General features: G+C 23.1%; 2 non-coding genes across 2 annotated transcripts; both read right to left on the bottom strand.

Moving 5' to 3' along the window:
• Window positions 1–1,321: 1,321 nt before the first annotated feature.
• On the bottom strand, window positions 1,322–1,500 carry LOC138858785 (5.8S ribosomal RNA). The gene has a single exon (XR_011397816.1). It is a non-coding gene; the product is annotated as a 5.8S ribosomal RNA (ribosomal RNA).
• A 626-nt stretch (window positions 1,501–2,126) lies between these two features.
• LOC138858791 (small subunit ribosomal RNA) lies at window positions 2,127–4,116 on the bottom strand. The gene has a single exon (XR_011397822.1). It is a non-coding gene; the product is annotated as a small subunit ribosomal RNA (ribosomal RNA).
• Between the last annotated feature and the right edge of the window lie 6,798 nt (window positions 4,117–10,914).

Raw genomic sequence — 10,914 nt, 5'->3', positions numbered from 1 at the left:
TTAGACTCCTTGGTCCGTGTTTCAAGACGGGTCCCGAAGGTATCCTGAATCTTTCGCATTGTTAATCATATAAATGCATACAATTAATATTAAAATCAATGATAATAATATTATTGTAAAATTCAAAAGAATTTTAGCATTATATATAATAAAATCTATCAACACTTTATCAAATCATCAGTAATTATTCTATGTTAATAAGCTAAAAGCAAATTAATTTGAATAAACTTAAAAACCAATGATCTTTTGATAAATATTTTATTATGTTAATAGATTACAATGTCCTTATATGAAAAAAATGCACACTATTACTATAATATTTAAAATTAAATACTACAGTTATAATGATGAATTTTTCATAATGGATATTCAGGTTCATCGGGCTTAACCTCTAAGCAGTTTCACGTACTATTTAACTCTCTATTCAGAGTTCTTTTCAACTTTCCCTCACGGTACTTGTTTACTATCGGTCTCATGGTTATATTTAGTTTTAGATGGAGTTTACCACCCACTTAGTGCTGCACTATCAAGCAACACGACTCTTTGGAAATATCTTTCTAGTAATCATTAACGTTATACGGGCCTGGCACCCTCTATGGGTAAATGGCCTCATTTAAGAAGGACTTAAATCGTTAATTTCTCATACTAGATATTAAGATATTCCATACACTGCATCTCACATTTGCCATATAGACAAAGTGACTTAGTGCTGAACTATTTTCTTTCGCTCGCCGCTACTAAGAAAATCCTTGTTAGTTTCTTTCCTCCCCTCATTAATATGCTTAAATTCAGGGGGTAGTCCCATATGAGTTGAGGTTGTATAAAATATATTTTAGATTGATTTGTTTATTTTTATTTAATTTTTTTGCTATTTGCTATTTTAAAGAAATATATTTTTATATCTTGATTACTCAATATTATTCAATCTTTTCATCCCTTTTTAAAATTCATAATATAATAATTAATAAAATTAACAACATTATTCCTCCACATATCATATATTTTTTTTTATTATAAATTTTTCTCAATACAATAGAGTGAATTAATTCTAGAATAAAAATTTATTTTATGCTAGACATTCCTCTTATGTATTATTTAATATAATTTAAATAATGTTGAAAATTTTTTCTTTTATGGGAATACTAAGATTCTCATTTATCATAAATTTTCGTTCAAATATGAGGTATTCAAGAATATATTTTCTATATTTCTTTTTATGCTATTAATATTATGGATTGAAAAATACAATCCAATAATATGCCATATGCTTAAATTCTATTAATTGACTAAAAGAATAAGCAACTAATTTAGCATAGTCTTACAACCCTCAACCATATGTAGTCCAAGCAGCACTTTAAAATTAATTAAAGTACATAACAGCATGGACCGCAATATGCGTTCAAAATGTCGATGTTCATGTGTCCTGCAGTTCACACGATGACGCACAGTTTGCTGCGTTCTTCATCGACCCATGAGCCGAGTGATCCACCGCTTAGAGTGATAATTTTTTTGTATTTTTTTAATTCAAAGTCAAAGAATTTTAATTTATTGAAAGTATTAATAATTAATCAATAATAAATTTTTAATACATAAGTTTAAAACATCTTTCAATAAATTGTAATTTTAAACCCAAACATTTGCAGCTGCGCATGTCTTAGGTCAACAAAAACAGTAATACCTTTTATATATTATTTTCTTCTCTATTTGTGCGTTTTCTTTTTTTAAATTTTTCAACATGTTTTAATCACAAATAGAAAATACCATAAAAAAAAGGTATTACACACGTTAATGTGAACAAGTTAACTTATCATTTATAATATTTTATATAAATATCACAATTAAATATTATTTTCTATATAAATAATAAGTACAGCTATATGTTTAAAGGTTTTTTTATTGCGTTCAAATACAATGTATGCGAAGTTCACAATATAATATATATTGTCATAATGCATTACAAGGAGTTAAAAAAAAAAAAAAAAAACAGAAAAACATTCAAAACATTGTATAATTCAAAACATTTTGAATGAAAAGAACAAAAAGAAAACTTTTTTTTCTTTTTTATTCTTTTTTTTTATTTTGTTTTTATATAATTATTTTTTTTTTCTTTTCGGATAGGAACACAATAATGATCCTTCCGCAGGTTCACCTACGGAAACCTTGTTACGACTTTTACTTCCTCTAAATAATCAAGTTCGGTCAACTTTTGCGAAACAACCGTGAAACACAAGGCGTCACAGTGATCACGTCCGGAGACCTCACTAAATAATTCAATCGGTAGTAGCGACGGGCGGTGTGTACAAAGGGCAGGGACGTAATCAATGCGAGTTAATGACTCACACTTACTGGGAATTCCAAGTTCATGTGAACAGTTTCAGTTCACAATCCCAAGCATGAAAGTGGTTCAGCGGTTTACCCGGACCTCTCGGTCTAGGAAATACACGTTGATACTTTCATTGTAGCGCGCGTGCAGCCCAGGACATCTAAGGGCATCACAGACCTGTTATTGCTCAATCTCGTTACTGCTAGACGCAATTTGTCCATTTAAGAAGCTAGTGTCCTTATAATGGGACAAACCAACAGGTACGACTCCACTTATATAAACACATTCAAACACTTGTACATTCAAGATGAACGCATGAATGAAGGCTATATAAGCTTCAACACCATAATCCTGAAAGCATCTATTTAATATATTTGAGTCTCGTTCGTTATCGGAATTAACCAGACAAATCACTCCACGAACTAAGAACGGCCATGCACCACCACCCATAGATTCGAGAAAGAGCTATCAATCTGTCTTACACGCTTATGTTCGGACCTGGTAAGTTTTCCCGTGTTGAGTCAAATTAAGCCGCAGGCTCCACTCCTGGTGGTGCCCTTCCGTCAATTCCTTTAAGTTTCAGCTTTGCAACCATACTTCCCCCGGAGCCCAAAAGCTTTGGTTTCCCGGGAAGCGACTGAGAGAGCCATAGTAGTAGCTACACCCAATTGCTAGCTGGCATCGTTTATGGTTAGAACTAGGGCGGTATCTGATCGCCTTCGAACCTCTAACTTTCGTTCTTGATTAATGAAAACATCTTTGGCAAATGCTTTCGCTTAAGTTAGTCTTACGACGGTCCAAGAATTTCACCTCTCGCGTCGTAATACTAATGCCCCCAAACTGCTTCTATTAATCATTACCTCTTGATCTAAAAACCAATGAAAGTAGAACAGAGGTCTTATTTCATTATTCCATGCACAAAATATTCAGGCATTTGGAGCCTGCTTTAAGCACTCTAATTTGTTCAAAGTAATTGTACCGGCCCACAACAACACTCGATGAAGAGCACTGAAGCAGGTTTAAATAGGAGGAATATATAAAAAATACATTGTATTAATTATATATAAGAACTCCACCGGTAATACGCTTACATACATAAGGTAATGTACATACCACAATTATAGTTGTACTACCCGTATGAAGCACAAATTCAACTACGAACGTTTTAACCGCAACAACTTTAATATACGCTATTGGAGCTGGAATTACCGCGGCTGCTGGCACCAGACTTGCCCTCCAATAGGTCCTTGTTAAAGGATTTAAAGTGTACTCATTCCAATTACAGGGCCTCGGATATGAGTCCTGTATTGTTATTTTTCGTCACTACCTCCCCGAACTGGGAGTGGGTAATTTACGCGCCTGCTGCCTTCCTTAGATGTGGTAGCCGTTTCTCAGGCTCCCTCTCCGGAATCGAACCCTGATTCCCCGTTACCCGTTGCAACCATGGTAGTCCTAGATACTACCATCAAAAGTTGATAGGGCAGACATTTGAAAGATCTGTCGTCGGTACGAGACCATACGATCTGCAAGTTATCTAGAGTTCAACCAATATAACGATCGAATAATCGCTTGGTTTTAGCCTAATAAAAGCACACGTTCCAAAAGGTCCGTGTTTATTTTGCATGTATTAGCTCTAGAATTACCACAGTTATCCAAGTAACTGTTAACGATCTATGGAACCATAACTGATATAATGAGCCTTTTGCGGTTTCACTTTTAATTTGTTTGTACTTAGACATGCATGGCTTAATCTTTGAGACAAGCATATAACTACTGGCAGGATCAACCAGAATAATATATATTTCTTTTTTATATAATATTTTTTATATTATATAAAAGTTTAAAATGATATTTTCTTATTTGAAAATTATACACAAATACACAAAACATAAAAACATTTACAATATACACAACAATTTTTCTATGTTTCTTTCTTTATTATATTTTTTTTCATTATATTTCATTTCTATTGTGTGATTTTGTAATGGATTTTTTTAATTTTTGTTTTGGTATCGTGAAAAGAATTTTCGTTCTCTATACATATTATTATTTAATTATTATGTAAGAACGATATTTCTTCTTATATTGGCAAAATTTTCAAATAATATCATTCTATACATTTTACTTTATTTCAATGCATATAGTAATATATATACCTTTTTTTAAGAGTATATACATTTTTTTCTTGATTTGAAATTAATAATTTCAAATTCTATTATATTTATTTCAATAATAAATATATGATAAAAAGTATTTTCGGGTGCAACACATTAATATTTTATTTTATTTAAAAACCATCCTTTTACACATATATTTTATGAGTAAATATTAGAATAGCTCACAAATAAAACTAAAATATTGTTTAATATTTATTTCTACAATATGTTAGTATAGAATAATAGATTTTTTATGTTTTTGTATAAAACAAAATCTATTTCTATTTAAACTAACTGTAGGAAACCAGGAATAAAAAACGCTCATTATATACAATATGTTAGTACAGAATATAGAGTTTTGTATAAAACAAAATCTATTTCTATTTAAACTAACTGTATAAAAACCAGGAATAAAAAGGCACACAAAATCAACTTTCATTTTCATATTTACTTAAAAATACATATAAAGTAAAAAATATTTCCATATAAATACTAAGTAAATAAAGTCATACAAGTATGAAAATTTTCATACAAGTACTAAATACATAAATCATATAAGTATAGTAATATTCATACTTATAAGTATTTAAAAACAATTTCTTACTAATAAACTAACATAAGGAATTCAAATATATAAAAGTATAATACATTTCCTAGCAGTAAAAAATTTTCATATAAGTACTAAATGTATAAAGTCTATGAAGCAATAAATTTTCATATAAGTACTATTTCAGTATATGTCAATTTGAGCAGATTTGTGCAAATTTGTTATAAATGTTCTCTCCCATGTTGACGTTACCAACCCGAAAATATATGGAAAAATTCTTTTAACCTATTTAAAATTTAAAAACTCATATATACGTGGGTAATTTATATCATTTTCAAATATCGTCATGGTCATAATACAACTAATAACATCAAAAGTATTTTTACAATCGATTTTTTTTTTAAATTTTTAACTTGTATGACTTCATATTTAATACTTATATGAAAATTTATTACTTCATAGACTTTATACATTTAATACTTATATGAAAATTTATTACTTCATAGACTTTATACATTTAATACTTATATGAAAATTCATTACTTCATAGACTTTATATTTTTTATACTTATATAAAAATTTATTACTTCATAGACTTTATATTTTACTTCATAGACTTTATACATTTAATACTCATATGAAAATTTATTACTTCATAGACTTTATATATTTACTACTTATATGAAAATTTATTACTTCATAGACTTTATACAATTAATACTTATATGAAAATTTATTACTTCATAGACTTTATACAATTAATACTTATATGAAAATTTATTACTTCATAGACTTTATACAATTAATACTTATATGAAAATTTATTACTTCATAGACTTTATACAATTAATACTTATATGAAAATTTATTACTTCATAGACTTTATACATTTAATACTTATATGAAAATTCATTACTTCATAGACTTTATACAATTAATACTTATATGAAAATTTATTACTTCATAGACTTTATACAATTAATACTTATATGAAAATTTATTACTTCATAGACTTTATACAATTAATACTTATATGAAAATTTATTACTTCATAGACTTTATACAATTAATACTTATATGAAAATTTATTACTTCATAGACTTTATACAATTAATACTTATATGAAAATTTATTACTTCATAGACTTTATACAATTAATACTTATATGAAAATTTATTACTTCATAGACTTTATACAATTAATACTTATATGAAAATTTATTACTTCATAGACTTTATACAATTAATACTTATATGAAAATTTATTACTTCATAGACTTTATACAATTAATACTTATATGAAAATTTATTACTTCATAGACTTTATACAATTAATACTTATATGAAAATTTATTACTTCATAGACTTTATACAATTAATACTTATATGAAAATTTATTACTTCATAGACTTTATACAATTAATACTTATATGAAAATTTATTACTTCATAGACTTTATACAATTAATACTTATATGAAAATTTATTACTTCATAGACTTTATACATTTAATACTTATATGAAAATTCATTACTTCATAGACTTTATATTTTTTATACTTATATAAAAATTTATTACTTCATAGACTTTATATTTTACTTCATAGACTTTATACATTTAATACTTATATGAAAATTTATTACTTCATAGACTTTATATATTTACTACTTATATGAAAATTTATTACTTCATAGACTTTATACATTTAGTACTTATATGAAAATTTATTACTTCATAGACTTTATACAATTAATACTTATATGAAAATTTATTACTTCATAGACTTTATACAATTAATACTTATATGAAAATTTATTACTTCATAGACTTTATATATTTACTACTTATATGAAAATTTATTACTTCATAGACTTTATACATTTAGTACTTATATGAAAATTTATTACTTCATAGACTTTATACAATTAATACTTATATGAAAATTTATTACTTCATAGACTTTATACAATTAATACTTATATGAAAATTTATTACTTCATAGACTTTATACAATTAATACTTATATGAAAATTTATTACTTCATAGACTTTATACATTTAATACTTATATGAAAATTTATTACTTCATAGACTTTATATATTTACTACTTATATGAAAATTTATTACTTCATAGACTTTATACAATTAATACTTATATGAAAATTTATTACTTCATAGACTTTATACAATTAATACTTATATGAAAATTTATTACTTCATAGACTTTATACATTTAATACTTATATGAAAATTTATTACTTCATAGACTTTATACAATTAATACTTATATGAAAATTTATTACTTCATAGACTTTATACAATTAATACTTATATGAAAATTTATTACTTCATAGACTTTATACAATTAATACTTATATGAAAATTTATTACTTCATAGACTTTATACAATTAATACTTATATGAAAATTCATTACTTCATAGACTTTATACATTTAATACTTATATGAAAATTTATTACTTCATAGACTTTATATATTTACTACTTATATGAAAATTTATTACTTCATAGACTTTATACATTTAATACTTATATGAAAATTTATTACTTCATAGACTTTATACAATTAATACTTATATGAAAATTTATTACTTCATAGACTTTATACAATTAATACTTATATGAAAATTTATTACTTCATAGACTTTATACAATTAATACTTATATGAAAATTTATTACTTCATAGACTTTATATATTTACTACTTATATGAAAATTTATTACTTCATAGACTTTATACATTTAGTACTTATATGAAAATTTATTACTTCATAGACTTTATACAATTAATACTTATATGAAAATTTATTACTTCATAGACTTTATACAATTAATACTTATATGAAAATTTATTACTTCATAGACTTTATACAATTAATACTTATATGAAAATTTATTACTTCATAGACTTTATACAATTAATACTTATATGAAAATTTATTACTTCATAGACTTTATACAATTAATACTTATATGAAAATTTATTACTTCATAGACTTTATACAATTAATACTTATATGAAAATTTATTACTTCATAGACTTTATACAATTAATACTTATATGAAAATTTATTACTTCATAGACTTTATACATTTAATACTTATATGAAAATTCATTACTTCATAGACTTTATATTTTTTATACTTATATAAAAATTTATTACTTCATAGACTTTATATTTTACTTCATAGACTTTATACATTTAATACTTATATGAAAATTTATTACTTCATAGACTTTATATATTTACTACTTATATGAAAATTTATTACTTCATAGACTTTATACATTTAGTACTTATATGAAAATTTATTACTTCATAGACTTTATACAATTAATACTTATATGAAAATTTATTACTTCATAGACTTTATACAATTAATACTTATATGAAAATTTATTACTTCATAGACTTTATATATTTACTACTTATATGAAAATTTATTACTTCATAGACTTTATACATTTAGTACTTATATGAAAATTTATTACTTCATAGACTTTATACAATTAATACTTATATGAAAATTTATTACTTCATAGACTTTATACAATTAATACTTATATGAAAATTTATTACTTCATAGACTTTATACAATTAATACTTATATGAAAATTTATTACTTCATAGACTTTATACATTTAATACTTATATGAAAATTTATTACTTCATAGACTTTATATATTTACTACTTATATGAAAATTTATTACTTCATAGACTTTATACAATTAATACTTATATGAAAATTTATTACTTCATAGACTTTATACAATTAATACTTATATGAAAATTTATTACTTCATAGACTTTATACATTTAATACTTATATGAAAATTTATTACTTCATAGACTTTATACAATTAATACTTATATGAAAATTTATTACTTCATAGACTTTATACAATTAATAGTTATATGAAAATTTATTACTTCATAGACTTTATACAATTAATACTTATATGAAAATTTATTACTTCATAGACTTTATACAATTAATACTTATATGAAAATTCATTACTTCATAGACTTTATACATTTAATACTTATATGAAAATTTATTACTTCATAGACTTTATATATTTACTACTTATATGAAAATTTATTACTTCATAGACTTTATACATTTAGTACTTATATGAAAATTTATTACTTCATAGACTTTATACAATTAATACTTATATGAAAATTTATTACTTCATAGACTTTATACAATTAATACTTATATGAAAATTTATTACTTCATAGACTTTATACAATTAATACTTATATGAAAATTTATTACTTCATAGACTTTATATATTTACTACTTATATGAAAATTTATTACTTCATAGACTTTATACATTTAGTACTTATATGAAAATTTATTACTTCATAGACTTTATACAATTAATACTTATATGAAAATTTATTACTTCATAGACTTTATACAATTAATACTTATATGAAAATTTATTACTTCATAGACTTTATACAATTAATACTTATATGAAAATTTATTACTTCATAGACTTTATACATTTAGTACTTATATGAAAATTTATTACTTCATAGACTTTATACAATTAATACTTATATGAAAATTTATTACTTCATAGACTTTATACAATTAATACTTATATGAAAATTTATTACTTCATAGACTTTATACAATTAATACTTATATGAAAATTTATTACTTCATAGACTTTATACATTTAATACTTATATGAAAATTCATTACTTCATAGACTTTATACAATTAATACTTATATGAAAATTTATTACTTCATAGACTTTATACAATTAATACTTATATGAAAATTTATTACTTCATAGACTTTATACAATTAATACTTATATGAAAATTTATTACTTCATAGACTTTATACAATTAATACTTATATGAAAATTTATTACTTCATAGACTTTATACAATTAATACTTATATGAAAATTTATTACTTCATAGACTTTATACAATTAATACTTATATGAAAATTTATTACTTCATAGACTTTATACAATTAATACTTATATGAAAATTTATTACTTCATAGACTTTATACAATTAATACTTATATGAAAATTTATTACTTCATAGACTTTATACAATTAATACTTATATGAAAATTTATTACTTCATAGACTTTATACAATTAATACTTATATGAAAATTTATTACTTCATAGACTTTATACAATTAATACTTATATGAAAATTTATTACTTCATAGACTTTATACAATTAATACTTATATGAAAATTTATTACTTCATAGACTTTATACATTTAATACTTATATGAAAATTCATTACTTCATAGACTTTATATTTTTTATACTTATATAAAAATTTATTACTTCATAGACTTTATATTTTACTTCATAGACTTTATACATTTAATACTTATATGAAAATTTATTACTTCATAGACTTTATATATTTACTACTTATATGAAAATTTATTACTTCATAGACTTTATACATTTAGTACTTATATGAAAATTTATTACTTCATAGACTTTATACAATTAATACTTATATGAAAATTTATTACTTCATAGACTTTATACAATTAATACTTATATGAAAATTTATTACTTCATAGACTTTATATATTTACTACTTATATGAAAATTTATTACTTCATAGACTTTATACATTTAGTACTTATATGAAAATTTATTACTTCATAGACTTTATACAATTAATACTTATATGAAAATTTATTACTTCATAGACTTTATACAATTAATACTTATATGAAAATTTATTACTTCATAGACTTTATACAATTAATACTTATATGAAAATTTATTACTTCATAGACTTTATACATTTAATACTTATATGAAAATTTATTACTTCATAGACTTTATATATTTACTAC

This window comes from Bactrocera oleae, unplaced genomic scaffold, assembly GCF_042242935.1.
Source record: "Bactrocera oleae isolate idBacOlea1 unplaced genomic scaffold, idBacOlea1 ctg00000015.1, whole genome shotgun sequence".
Lineage (NCBI taxonomy): Eukaryota > Metazoa > Arthropoda > Insecta > Diptera > Tephritidae > Bactrocera > Bactrocera oleae.
This window is presented reverse-complemented; position numbering and strand designations above follow the sequence as displayed.